This window comes from Pelodiscus sinensis, chromosome 1 (assembly GCF_049634645.1).
Source record: "Pelodiscus sinensis isolate JC-2024 chromosome 1, ASM4963464v1, whole genome shotgun sequence".
Taxonomy (NCBI): domain Eukaryota; kingdom Metazoa; phylum Chordata; order Testudines; family Trionychidae; genus Pelodiscus; species Pelodiscus sinensis.
Window position 1 is genome coordinate 171,497,215 of NC_134711.1, and position 14,754 is coordinate 171,511,968.

Here is a 14,754-nt window from a genome sequence, read left to right on the forward strand (position 1 = left end):
CAGCATGCTAAATTTTTTTCCTACTGTGTCTTCATTCTCTTGAAAGTCTCCACTTTTTTTAAATAAAGTTTACTCTGAAGTTATGGTGCAAAGACAACTTTGAAAAGGTGAATTAAATGTAATTGATTTAGTAATGTTTGCCTGAGTTTCCAGAGAGCCCAAAAGAATAACTCTGCAAGTTATGAATTTCCCCATTCATCTCAGATGTCCAATAGTAATCAATATTATCAACCATTTTGTTGCACAAATCATGCACTCTGGCACTCCCATCCCTAGTCAAGTCATCCACAAAGTCCAGCAATGCACTTGAGCCCTACCAAATAGGAGCCCAAGAGAACTCACTGAATGTGTTTACATTCCAGTGAAGGAGAGCAGAGCCCAGTAAAATTAAGCTTTTATGAAGCATCCAAACAAGGGATGTTTGTTGTTTAGAAAGGTTTATTTAAAAAGAAAACAGAAGCGTAAGCCTAGGGTATTACATTCACTAAGGATTTTTTGTTCTTGCTTTTTTCCTTTGCAATTTGAGTTTACAAGACTGAGCTAAGATTTCAAAATACACGTCAGCAGTAGATCAAAGTGATTCACGACAAACAGTTCACACTCAAAAACACCAAGTATGCAGGGTCTTGTCATTTCCCAGGTATAGACGATCTCCCACCTCTTACAATAGTACTTCACAAGGGATCATTCCACTCTCCTTGGTTCCCCCCTCCCCTCCCCCAGCTGCCCCTGTAGCAGGCATTCAACCTTCAAAGTCTAAGGGAAAGCCCCAGAGCTGAACCATGGATAGAGATTTAGTCTGATGTCAGTTCCCTAAGATGATCAGATGAGTTATTTCACAGAACAATCTGAATCTAAGGGAACTCACCTCCAATAAAGCCTTTTTCTACTGCTCAGTTCACTGTGAAAAAACAGCAGTTTAAAATGCTCTAAACAATAGCCTTGCCTTCCAGTTGGTTAGTTGAATGTCAGTTGCCAGTCATGGAAGAACCTGACCTCTCCCATTTGAAGATGTGATAGTGTCAGCTTCACTAAGGTCAATGAAGGACATGAGTAAGGAGCAGCTTCACTAAGGTCAATGAAGGACATGAGTAAGGAACATTACCTCATCCAAGACTTGAGCCTCAAAAAAAAAAAAAGTTAAATTAAAAATCTACAACCTTGCCTGATTGTGATGAGACAAACTTCTCAAAGATTGTGACCAAATAGGATAACAGAAATCTATACTTGCAACCAATTTTTCCCTTCAACAGTCATACAATGTAGCTTGCTATAGACTTAAGTTTTCCCAATAACTTGATTTATTCAATGTGTTTACACTTTTAGGGGCAAATTCTGTTAAACTGTAGTGACTAGTGACTTGAATAGGTGTCACTATTAATAGCTCGTGACTTCAATACTCTAGGTTTATGCTGATACAGAGCAAATATTTTCCAAAAGTTATTTGAATATTGCAGCTACATGCCAATCCTGCAAAGTAATATTGAAATTCATACCTGTGTACCATTTAAGTCGCACTTAAACCTTATTTTGTAGTCTTAAGTGATGCATAGGCCATATGTCACTCCTGTGCACAAGGACAAATGTCAATGGGGAGGGAAGAGGAAAGAAGCATTTATTGCTAATATAGATGTAAGGTTGTAGATTTCTCATCAGAAGAGATCATTGTCTTGTTTTCCATTTAACAGTGCCAGAACAAAATTGCATATGAGCTAAATCTTATTGGATAAGAGCTCTCTATAGCCAAATATGTAGTATAAATAAGATGCGTATTTAAATACAAGATGAATTTAAATCCATGTTAAATTCCATTTAAATGAAGGTTCTCATTTCCCAAGCATACTTTGTGCAGCAACTACCCTCTTAATATAGCCTCCTGTACTCTTAGCATCACTGTCTCTGTAATAGTGTGTGAAGTGAATTACATAACATCCTATTCCCCAATTATGTTATAACTACCCAAGTACAGACCACGCCACCAACAACTTCTTAATATCAGGACCAAACACATGGGCTGTACATTCATATCTGCAGTAATTGTCCAATATCACGTTCTTCACTCAGGAAGAAGTTTCTTACTTCAGTACTAAAAAAAAATCAGTTTTTACTTATAATAATGAGCAGATCCTCATCTGGTGAATATTATCATAGTTCTATCAACTTTGCTGCTGCTCACCTGCTTTAGAATCAGCAGGGATCTGACTCAATATTTTAAAACAAAGACTAATGCTATGGTCCTGACTACCTGCTTTTTTCAAAAAAAAGCAAAAAAGCAGCAATAAGCTATATACTTGTGTGAAATCTTGAGTACAAATAACATTTCTTGCCCTTGCATTCCTTCAGTTATATGTTTGTATATGTGAAAGCTTTTTCCTTTTTTGTCATTTGAAAGAGCTGATCAAGAAGAAAATTTTTGGCCAAGATCACGAACATTGAAAATGGAAGGCCTGCTGCTGTGTTAATTGTCATCAATAGCAGGACCAAAATATACAGGTATTGTTAAAACATGAATTTACAGTACTATCGAGACACTTTACTAGTACATTTTTCTTAAATATAAGAACAATGGAGTTTTTACTAATTTTACCATTAGCATCAACATTTTAAAAAAAACCAACATTTTATGCTAGCCCTGGCTTGCAAACTAGATTGGTTTTTTCCAAGTTGTGAGTTATAATACCTTGTGAGAATGTGTTTTACATATTGGAATCCCATAACTCAATACCAGTTAAACACAACTAAAAGTGTACCTGAACTAAAAGAAATGCACATTTTCCAACTGCCATTTCTTCATGAATTCTGTCACTAGTTTTGGTTTGAAAAATTAAGGGGAATACTGGCTCAGCTGAAGTGGAAACAAAATGCAGTAATACACCAAAGAGGATAAAAATGTGCATGCTTTTTAAATAATTCCCTTCCAGAGACTGCTCCATCAGGTCACTCGCTGAATTCTGCAATTAGGTTTAAAGGAGCTGGATACCTTTAATTATTTCACTATTAAAGCAAAACCCAGAAAATTAAGATCCCCCCCACCCCCAGAACCACCACCAATGCCTTGCTATCACCCGAAATGCCTTCTCCTCCCAAGGGGGAAGTTCAGCCAAGTTCCCGAGAGGAGGTAGCAGTACAGTAAGGGTACTCGACAGCGTCCAGACGAGCTCGCCCCATTTCAGAGGCTGGCTCCGATAACGCTCTCGCCTCCTCGCTTGCTTGAGGCAGCGGGGGGAGTCTGGAGCAATTTGCAATCGACAACCTGCAAGGCTGAGCAAGCGGTTGCCTGAAACAGAAATATAATGATGCGAAAAGGAAGATTCCCCCCCCCCCCCCCCAAGCGACCCAACGAGCCCTGTCCCGGGAGGGGCAGGTCCGGCAAGAGGCGGGCTCCCCTCGGTCCCGCCTGCCCACCAACCTGCGTGCGGGCTGAGCGACCCAGGGGCAGGGTAACAAAGGCATCGCCCCTCTCACCTTTCCAGACGCGGTCTTCAAGTTGCTTCAGCTCCATCACCCTCCCGCACCCAGCCCGCCCGCCCGCCCGCAGCAGGGCGCCTCAGCCGGCTCCCCCGCCTGCGCCCTCTGGGCCGGCCCCTCCAAGACAAGAGGGCGAGAGCCCCAGCCCGGCGCTTGTGGGGGCGGAGGGAGAATGAGAAGCGGGCGCTGCCGCCGCCAGAAGGGAGGGGCAGCGCGGTCTGGGGGGGGCGCTTCCTCGCCTAGCGAGAGTCCGCTCCAGCCAGAGCCCGCCGCCCGCGAGGCTCCCGCCACCGCTCACCTGGCTGGCTGGGAAGAAGCTTCCCAGGCCGGGGATGCCTGTGAAAGCCCCTCCCTCCTCTTGGGAGGCAGAGGTTGCTTTGCCTTTCGGGGAGCGAATGGGAGCCTCCCACCCCCAGACTGCGGGGTCAGCGTGTGGAGGGGGGGGGGGTTAAGGAAATACCTGGCATCCCAAACCGGGGCAGCCCCCTCGCTTCTAGTGCAGCAGCCCTGCGGCCCGCCGAGCCAGTCGGTCCAGCAAAGGTCCGTGCAGAGTCGGTGCAGTCAGACAGCCCCACTGCTCAGCCGGGCCGGAGAACTTTGGAAGGTGCCCAAGGAGCACCTTGCGCTGGGAGTCTGTTAATGGGCGAGATCCGCGCTACTTGTACAACTGGCCGCCCCTACACTGCACATTGGGAGACCCGAGGAGCTGATGAGCCGGGGAATATTGTGAAATGATAGGAGGAAATGAGCGGTAATTTATTTCAGCTGAAGTTTATATGGGATGGTTTATTAATGCAGCCTGCTGCCAGCTGGGGTAGCTGACAGATTCCCACTGAAATTCAATTGTACTTAAACTCACAGAGTACATTTTAAGTCAATATTTAGTTTATTACAGTTAGTTACCGTTAGTGTAGGTTTAATATTAAGCCACTTGGGGACAAATGGGATATGTATGGGCTTCGGACGTGGCAACTGATACAACTGAAGGGAAGGATTAATTTTAATTAACGGTTTCATTTAAGAAAACTTCTGTAATAGATGTGTTCAGAATCAAGACTGAAAGTAATAGCAATTAAACAGTCTTTGGTAAAGGAGGAAAAAAACAAAACAAAACAAAAAACCCAACCTTTTAGCACCATGGACAGCAACAATGTAAAAACCCACCAAAAGCAGAGCCCTTGGGAATGACAAAATATTAAAGCAATAAAGCAACTTCTCAGCTGCGATGAGAAAAATGTTCTGCTTGATTTTTAAGGCCTGAAGGGACCCTTATGATTATATGGTCTGACCTCACACAGAACACAGAATTTCCTTCTGTAATTTCTCTACCAGGTTCAGTTATAACGTTTGTTTGAACTAGAGCATGCAGTGCTGTTTTAGCCCTGTGGGTCCCAGGATATCAGAAAGATAATGCAGGTGATGTAATATGTTTTATTGGACCAATTTCTGTTAGTGAGAGAGACCATTTTAAAGCTACACAGAGCTCTTCTTGAGGTCTGAGAGAGATACTGCTAGTGTCACAGCGAAATATAAGATTGAACTCTTTAACAGAGGCATTTAGCACATATTGAAAGGGTCTATTCCAGGTGATGTGGTCCATTAACACATCCCCTAGCAGTTACAGGACAAAAGAAGGGGATAGTGCATTACAGATTGTTATAATAAACCATATTAAATCCAGTGTACTGAGGACATGATTTTTAATGTCTAGCAAAAGTATACATTTAAGCTCCCCAGTTTGTCTTTTGAAAGTGTTGTGCAGCTTTCCTTTGATGATGAAAACTGAGAGATGGAATATAGAGTATTTGTTTTGTGAAAAGTGTTCATCTACAGGTGTTGTGGTCTTTTATCATTTTCCTGTATGAGTTCATTCAAGAGCACAGTGATTCACCCACACAGTGCACTAAATTATTTATTGTTTCAGCTGTTATGGAGTGCACTAAATGCCACCAATAACAAGTATGTGGATTTGTGGTTTTTTATAACAATCTATAAGCCACTAACCTGGACCTTTTTTTTTTTTCTTTTTCTCCTATGACTACAGAGATCTCAGTAGTCACCTTGAATGGCCTCTTAGAATGTCTGCTGACTGCCTAAACTAAACTATCTGTTTGATCTTCTGCTAGCTATGATATTTTCAGTACCTTTCCCAGGACTGAAGAAGAGCTCTGTGTGGCTCAAAAGCTTGTCTCTCTCACAAACAGAAGTTAGTCCAATAAAAAATATTTCTTCACCCACTGAGCTAGAGCATATAATGTCTTCAAGTAATAGAGCTTCCACCACACCCCTTGATACTGTAAAAAATGAACCTTATTTCTAGTCTGAATCTGTCTAGGTTTAGCATCCAACCATTATCAGCTTATAATCTTTGATCCATCAGGGGTTCATGTTGAACCTCTAAAAGTTTTCTAATAATCATATTCAAAAGTTATGTTGTGATACACAAACATTACCTAATTGATATCTAAATACCATTGTGAGGCAGATAAGTATTATTAACCTTATTTTACACAAAGAGAAACTGAAACAGCGGTGTTACGAAAACTGAACTCGTCTCTCATGGGAATCTAGATCTATGCTTAGTCTGATAGGTTTAATCTATAATAGACTAATTTCCTTCTCAGACTATTTTCTGCCTTCTCTCTTTTGGGCTTAAGGACCATATTGGCCGCACAGCAGAAAAGTGGATCAGTAGCTGTCTTAAGCAGCCTGAACATCAACTGTGGCATCTTTAAAGGTCCTCAGTCACCCAAACCTGAAATATGGTTTGAGGTAGTGTGGTTTGAGGCCTATTGTAATTTTCATAGGCCACAAAGCTTAACAGTAGGGGGTGGCTGTATAAGGGGTAGATGAGTACCATGAAAAATCACCATGGCAAACTTTCAGTCCTAAAAGTCCATTTATGTTTTAAATCTCTGCAACTAAGAAGGCCAGACATTTTCATTCTAAGAATAAGCAAGATGAGATTAGCCTCTATGTTTTAGGGTCCCAAAATTGGGGTTTGGAAAGGCATATAAGATTTGCAAACCCCACCAAACAATATTTCAACTTTCTGATGTAGTTGAGTAACTTTGGAAGAAACATTCTGTATTTCTGGATGAAAAAAGAACAACTGTTCTCTAGCAACTATGAATCTAAACAAAAGCATACTGGTATGAAACATTAAAAGTAGTGTTTGGAGAACATAAATTAATAAGAATAGTGGACTCAAGGTAAATAATAAATATAGTTTATAACATGGCTCCAGAATTTATCCTAGTTGTTCTATACACACATATATCATACACAAACACAAGTCATAGTGATAATATAATAAATTGTGTGGTCTTTGTGAATTAAAAAAGGTAAATCCATGTGCTACATTTATCAAACATATGTGTCACACTGTCAAAGGGTATTAGAAAATATCACATAGCTTTGTGAGAGTGTAATAGAGAAAAAGTAAGCAATAAGCTATTGAGAGCTGAACTTTTTGATTTGCATACAGATGACTGGGAATTTATCTATACACATTCATACACACAGCAAAACGCTTGAACTAATAAGGTACAAGAGATAACAAATAGAAGGAAAAATATCCACTATTTTCAGGGTCTCCTCACAGTTTTCCTGTATTCTGCAAAGTCTAAAATTCATTTTAATTATGCTTTTCTTGTCCTAGATAATGCATTTATTTAGAAAAATGCTTTTATTTTGTAGCATGTGTAGAATGGAGCAAAAATTGAGGAGATAATTAAAAATCCCAGGATGTTCTTTAGTAAGCTGTTTTACTGATGAAATTTAGCTATCTCCTTCATGCAAGTTGTCCCCAAAAAATCTTAAGCATAGCAGACTCTGATCATATGTGGGTGATGTCACAGACTTCTCTATTGATTTGCTTCATGGAGCATGTCCAGTACAAGTCCATGGTTAGCAATACAGTAACTCCCAAATCATGTCTGCCATGGCTTCATATTCACAGGTCACCTTGGTATACAGATGGCATGAGAGATGAAGTGTGGAGGAGGATAGCTAGAGTGCTGGTGGCAAAAGTCATGAACTGGGGTTGACCAATTACAACAATGTATGAAATCTCAAGCAGTGACTGTGCAAGAAGTGTTTCTTTGCTTCCATATATCATTTACAAATTCCCAACTAGATGATCCATTTATGGTAGTGGGAAACTCTTTGGAATCTCTATTCTATAGCATAGTCTTTTGGGGTTTTTTTTACTTTGAACAGTTATTGTTTTGCTCTGCAGGTAAGATTACTCTGTTCTGTGCTGTGCTTTCTGAATTTGTAGGGGCAGAGCAGTTTCTAGCTTGAATTGTTGCAAGCTTTGCTCTAGTAGGGAAAAATTGTTAATCAAAAGTCATTCAGTTCAAAAGCATTGTAATTTAAACTTGTAGTTTGAAATTACTGGCAAATGACTGGAGTCGTTTTTAGGTCAGAACTAGGATTACAATGTTGTGATAAAATAAACATTGTTACATTATTCTTTATATTGCAGTTGTGCCTAACAGCCCCATTGCAGCTAAGCATTGTACAAAAAGAAAAAAAGTGCTCCATGCTCCAAAAGGCTTACAATATAAATAGAAAACCTAACTTTATAAGAATACTGTATTAATTGTATGGGCAGTGTAAATTTCATGATACTCTTAAATATTATTATTAAATATTAATTTTCTTACTTTTAAGTTCTTGTTTTTGTAAATGATGTGATTTGTATATACAGATCACTTAATTGGTTTTGTAGTATAACAAAGCACATGATGTAATGTCAACAGGATGCAACTTATATACATTATAGAGCTTTTTGTATGTTCAAGCTTATCCTCCAGTGACAGAGTTAATGCTTCCTAATAGACATACAATGTATAGAGAGACTACTGTGATAGACACTTGGTAAATGGCTAGACAAACTGGTGGCCATGCTCAGAATGGTACTCAAATAACAACCCATGAAATAAGCAATGTGAAGAAAAATTTGAAGGAAAATTATTGGGCTTAGAGAGGCCCAGGAATTCAAAGGGGTCTGGGGTCCAGCCGCTGCTGCTGCCAAAGTAACAGTGGCAATGGCCAGAGCCCTGGGTCTTTTAAATCTCTTCCAGAGAGCCACACTGCACAGTCTGAGCAGAGCAAAGGACTGGCGGGGACAGGAGGTGTACCACACTCCAGGCAGGGCTGAGGGCTGGCTGACCTCAGCCCCCATCTCTTCCGCCCTCAACTCTACCACTACTAGGAGTGTGGAGTTGTACTCTCCACTCCGATCTTGCCCAGGAACCCATGAAGGCTGTCAGCTCCATGGGCAGGGAGCAATTTGGTTTGCTTCATCCTTCAAAGAGCTGCGGGAATTATAGAATTATAGAAAAAATGCTACAAATTATACCATATTTTATACATTTTTGGGTCACATTCCTCTCCACAGACTCAAAACATTAGTTGATGTAAGATGTCACACTATTCTTTTTAGTAGTACTTCAATAATGTAGCTGCAAAGATGCAATTAATCAAAATGTAGACACCCACTTCCCCTCAGAAGAAAGGCAAAATTGAAAATGCATGAATCAGAAGGAAAGGAGAACAAAACCTAGCCCTACACTTGTGGCACAACTGTGTGGGCTGTCTGTTTCTCACTGACTGGATCGGTGGTTGTTATAGTTTTCAGGGCTATTCTAAACGGCTCAAGAAAATTTAACTGCTTGAAACACAGAGCATAATAAAGGAGAATAGTTGATTATTCAAATCAGGGAGGAAATACTTCTTTGCTGCATAGAAATTATGGAACAAATCATTTCCTTTTAATTTTATCTGTAGAATCCTTTATAAGAAAGTTGCTATAATAATCACCCTTGAAGCACTGATATGGATCTATTATAAATTGCAGTTTGCTGGACAGTTTCTGCAGGATACTCTAATTATTTCTACTGAGAGGTAAAAAGAAGCAGAAAACCCACTCAGCTGGTCAAAAATCTGTCAGAAGATAACTCAAATTCAGCAGCAACATCTTCTCATTCTACAAAGCAGCAAAAGCCTATCTGTGTCAACACTAAATAATCTAGGCTCCAAGCATAGGCAACTCATGATAGTACACAGGAGGTGCCCAGCCCTTCTGCATCTCTGCCAACATTTTGATTGATAAACAAGGTGCTCCCTCATGCACCTTCCATGTTCCTCTGGGTGGCCCTCCCTACACCTCTTCTCCTTGCAGTTACCAAATGTGAAAGTATGGCCCCACTAAAATCAGATATAGTTTTGCCATTGACTTTAATAAGACTAGAATTTTACCCCATAATTTTTGGAATGCATGTCCTGTGTGATGTTGCAAATAGTCTACGTGAAAGCCTATGAGCATAGCAATATCCATCAACAAACTTCTGAGAAAATACTAACAAATCATTGCTGAATCTGTTATGACAGTTTTGAGATGCTTGTCTTCTAAAATCTAAAATAACACTAAACAACCAACATAAAAATATGCAAAACCTGGCATTGTATTGGCCCAGTGAACAGTGCGATCATGAAAGATACACTGGCCCCCTTATAAAATACATTAGAGAAATGATTCACATTTATCAAATCTATCTATACAAAATGTATTTTCATTATAATAAACCAGGGGTTTATATGTGGCATTTGTCGTTTTCAAACTATTTAGTCAACAGAAAAGACTTAAATAGGGCAGCTGAATTGAATCATGTCAAACACAATAAGACTACTAGTAATACTATAGCCTAATTACTAATAGAATTACACTATTAGGTGAAAAAGACCCCATAAAGCCCTTCTGGTGTACAAGGTTAAATTCTTAAATTAGTAGAATCTGACCCCCATCTCAATTTCATAGTGCCAAACCAATTGATTTTATATCACCATCGATTATTACAACAATACATGACTTCATACATTTGAGTTATGGGGGGGCAGGAAGCAATCAGAGGGTCATGGACGAAACATCCATCAGAGAACCATTTAGAGTAAATGGACATTGGATTTTTTTAAACTTGTATTTGTATCCAAGAGAATTGCTGTTAGCAGCTGTTGATTGTAGATTGCAGAAATAATCTTACTTTGGCTCTAATTACAAATGTAAAAGGAAACAACAAAATGAACTGCAAGAACTAAAAAAAAAAACCCCAACAATCCTATTCTACATTGTTTCCATTGCTGTGGGAATGTTAGTAATTTATCTGTCTTTATTAGATTTAAAAGTACCAGCTTTGGAGTCAGTTCTTAACCAAACTGTTGCAATTGAATTACCCCACTATTTGCAAATGGATCTAGTTCAAAAAATTATGGTTGCCCCCATCTGTATGTAGAATGGCCCAAAATGGCACAAAATTAGGCCTGGTCAATACACAGCTTTTAGAGTGTGATTTCTGCTACAATAAATATACTCTTATAACCCCTAGTTTGGATACAACTATATAAGTAAAAAGTGCCTTTTGTCATTCCCTTGGAGCCAATATCAAAGCATTACAAATTCAAAAATAAATAATGTTATTCATAGAGTAGTCTGTTTGATGCAATCTTAGATCCCAAAAGCAATCATCATTTTGGGAGGTTTGGAAAATAGTCAAAATCCTTACCCATTTTTTGTAGCTTAAGATAATCTCTCAAAATAAATGTTATTGAAATTATTTTTGTTTATATTTTGAATCTGTGCATTGAATTCAACTCTTAGAAAGAGACAGCAGTAGCAAAAACTGCCATTTGCCTGACAGCAGTTGCTACAGCAGCATTCCTGTAATCATAGCAGGCTCCTAGGGCAAAATGAGCTCTCACTCCAAGAAGCAAATCTTATAAACCTGAAGTTGAGGCTGAGCATGCACACAAAAACAACTTTTTCTAATAAAAGCATTTTAATAGTTATGGGAGTCTTATTTCCAGGAAGACAATAAAGTGTCTCCCCCTCTTTCTGTTGCTTTCAAATGCTTTGGTTACAAAGTAAAAAACTGACTCAGCACAATCAAGTTTTCTTTTGAATGTATTAAGAATGTTTTTATGGCTTTGTGCCTTTGAACAATGGCTTTTAGAAAAGTGTTATTCCTTCTTTTTTCCATAAAAAATCTTTAATTTTAATATTTAGCAACTAGGAATAGATAGACTTCCACTGACGTAAATCAGCCTAGTTCCACTAACGTCGATGAGCCATGCTGATTTCCACCAGACTGTGATTTGGTCCTGTAATTGCATGATGCTTCAATGGATAAGACATGTCTCTGTCACACGGATTTGGGTTCTGGCCCAACTCTGCTACAAATGCCTCCCTTCTTAAGGCCTGAAATATTACGGATGGGGCCAGTAAAAGGTCAGTAAAAGAAAAACATGCTTCTCCATCTAAGAATCCAGCAGGATAGAGAGGAAGAGGCTGTCAAACAAATTGTTGGTGCCTCCTGGTGGCATGTGTCCAATTCAACTTTTTTTTCAACAGGGAGTCTGGAGCCGTGATAAACTAGAACCAGAAGAGAATGAGAAGGAAACATCTCTGTGAGAGAAGTGATCCTCTCTCTGCCCAGCTGTTGTAGTCCATGGAAGCAACCCCTTCATATGGCTGTAGTCTAGGTAGGAGCCCCACCTAGCATTGCTGGGGTAGAGAAACCACAGCCTCTCACTCTATTGGGTTATGATCCGATGACCCTCTTGAGCACCATAATACAGGAGTCCACCACCTGCAGTCTAACTAGCACTCTCTCATGAGCCTGTTCTACTTCTCTACCCCACCTCTTGGGGGTACACTATGGCTCGTAGTTGCCCTTGGCAACCAGGTATATGAGTCTCCACAATGTATGGAGGGCAGCATTAATCCCTTCTTGGCATAGTTCCTTTGAAGCAGTGAGTACAGGTTTGCCTCTCTCCATCTGCCACCCTGCTGTGCAGCAGATAGTTCCTTTTAAATCCTTCTTCTGACTGAAATATGCCCAGCAGGCCTGTTGGGGGAGAACTTTCCAGGGCAAGAGTTGTCCCTGAATTCCCCAGGGTGTGATTTTTCCGCCTAATCACAATCTCCTAAAGAAGCAAGGGAAAGGAGTGGGTACTGCTTATGTCTCATACAGCAAGGAGACAATCCCCTTTTCCTAGGCTGCCAGCTCTCTCAAACTGGACACCATGTGTGGCAATGCATCTGATCTGTCCAATCTGACCAAGGTTGTAAACCAACCTCTTCCCATCTACCTTCCCCTCATGCGAAGGAGGGTGGTCCCACAAACAGCACTGGAACTATGTGGAGCAGAGACATGAGAAGCTGACAGCAGACCTCCCCATGAAAAGGTTAGAAAGGAAGGGTGATTTTCACTGGAGCATTATTGCTGGACAGGTCCCAGATTGTCTGGGGTTTAGATTTTTTCCCTTCTTGGACAGTAGTGCTCCTTTTGGGTTGTTCCTGATACTTTCCTGGTTTGAGAAACTCAACTCTGGAATCTTTGGTAACTATTTAAATAATAGTTTTAATTCTGGAAGGGCAACCAGAGACACTAGAGCAGAGTCATAATGGGGCAATCTGGACAGCAGATAACGCCAACACATAGACAGCATCTTGCAGTTATATTCACTAATAACGGAACTATATTAACCAGTCACATTGAAAATTTAACCAGTCACAGTTAACATTTAAATGTATTATCACAGACATAACTAATGATATGGCAGGGTTAACAAAATGCCTTGTGAATACTTGATGACCATATATGGCATTTCAATCTACTCAGTGTAGTCTCTCATAACTGCAACACTGTTGCCTATGAAGTCCTTTTTGTGGGTGCTCCAGCCCATAAAGGCCATTAGGTGGGCAGCTTGACTGACAGCTTTATCTTGCACCCATCTTCTATTTTCCTCCTAGCCATGTCTCAAATGGCAGGAGAGCCTACATCCTGGATAACTTCCTATGCCACATGGGGCAAGTCACTTTACCAGTCTATGTCTCAGTTAATCCATTAGAAAAATGGAAATGATATTTGCCTACCTCTCAAGCTGGGGAGTGATTTCACTATGTCAGGGTTAACCTTATTAGGGGGAACAAAATTTTGGACCAAGTCCTGCGCATAATTATCTTTGATAGAGTTTTAGCCAACAATGTAGTTGCTCTACATCTTTCCACAGTTTCGCCTTCAATGAAGAAAAATAATGAGTTTGTTACTGGCATATGTAGCTGGATACAGAGCCAATTTTATGAGGCTCTGAAACATTTGTGTGGGCTTCTACACCATGGGAACCAGGAAATATCTTTAATTGACTTCATCCTATAGAGATCTGCAATAGTTCGAGCTCACCTACTGTATTAAATATGGTATTTCAGTTCGTATTTTGTCCACCTTTGGCCTGTCTGTAGTATAAAAAGTAAATGAGTTCAACATGATAAAGCAGAGGTGAGCAAATACCAGCCCACAAGCCAGATCCAGTCTGCCAAGATTAACTCCTGGTGGGCCCCCTCACCACTGTATTTACCTACGCCTCCATAGGCACTGGGGATCACAGTTCGCCTTGGCCACAGATCGGTCATTCCTGGCCAATGGGCACTGCAATCACCCAAGCATGTAAATATAGTAGCAGTAGCCTACCAGGAGCTAACCCTGGTGAACCACAGCTGTTTTATTGCCTCCCTCTGTGGTAAAGGATATTCAATAGGAGAAAGGCACCGTAATTAAATAGAAGAAAAATGTCTAAACCAAAAAAGTGATACGTTTCTATAAGGTTTACCAATCTTTCTCCTAAAATAACAAAAAAATCTTAAACTATACATTGAAAGAAGTTTCAGCTACTTTTATTTTATTAGATGCACTATAATATTGTCTGCACACTTTAGAAAATTGAATAATACTTGGAAATAGAGCAATAAGATTATTAGTTTTTCCTTTATTGCAAATGTATATGATTTCTGTAACTTCCCTTATTGTAGACTCTAAAGAAACACTGCAAAAAGGTTAACCCTGGAAAATGTAACACAAAAGTAAAAATTACAATTGCAACAGTAAGTTAGGGAATAGGATTCAAGAAAGCCACACATACCAGTATACTCAATATGTGTCTGAAAGAATACATTATTAGGCTGTTTTGAAAAAAGTATTATAGTAAAGGTGAATATATACTCCAGAAAGTCTAAGGGTATGTCTACACAGCAACATTATTTTGAAATAACTTAGTCCGCGTCTACACAGCAGGCAGTTATTTTGAAATAATGTTAAGCTGGAGGACTTCTTACTCCAACTCCTGTAACCCTCATTGAACAAGGAGTGAGGGAAGTTGGAGAAAGAGTGCTCTATTTCAAAATAAGTTATGTGTAGACGCTGGATACCTACCTGCTGCAGGCCT

The 14,754-nt window shown here is 39.9% G+C and overlaps 1 long non-coding RNA gene across 6 annotated transcripts in view; it reads right to left on the reverse strand.

Annotated features, from left to right (window-relative positions):
• The window catches only part of LOC142826921 (uncharacterized), a 175,363-nt gene extending 171,190 nt beyond the window's left edge, over positions 1-4,173 (reverse strand). For all 6 annotated transcript variants that reach the window (XR_012901196.1, XR_012901188.1, XR_012901192.1 and 3 more), the window contains exon 1: positions 3,929-4,173. This is a non-coding gene — a long non-coding RNA (uncharacterized LOC142826921). The remainder of the gene's footprint in view (positions 1-3,928) is intronic.
• Between the last annotated feature and the right edge of the window lie 10,581 nt (positions 4,174-14,754).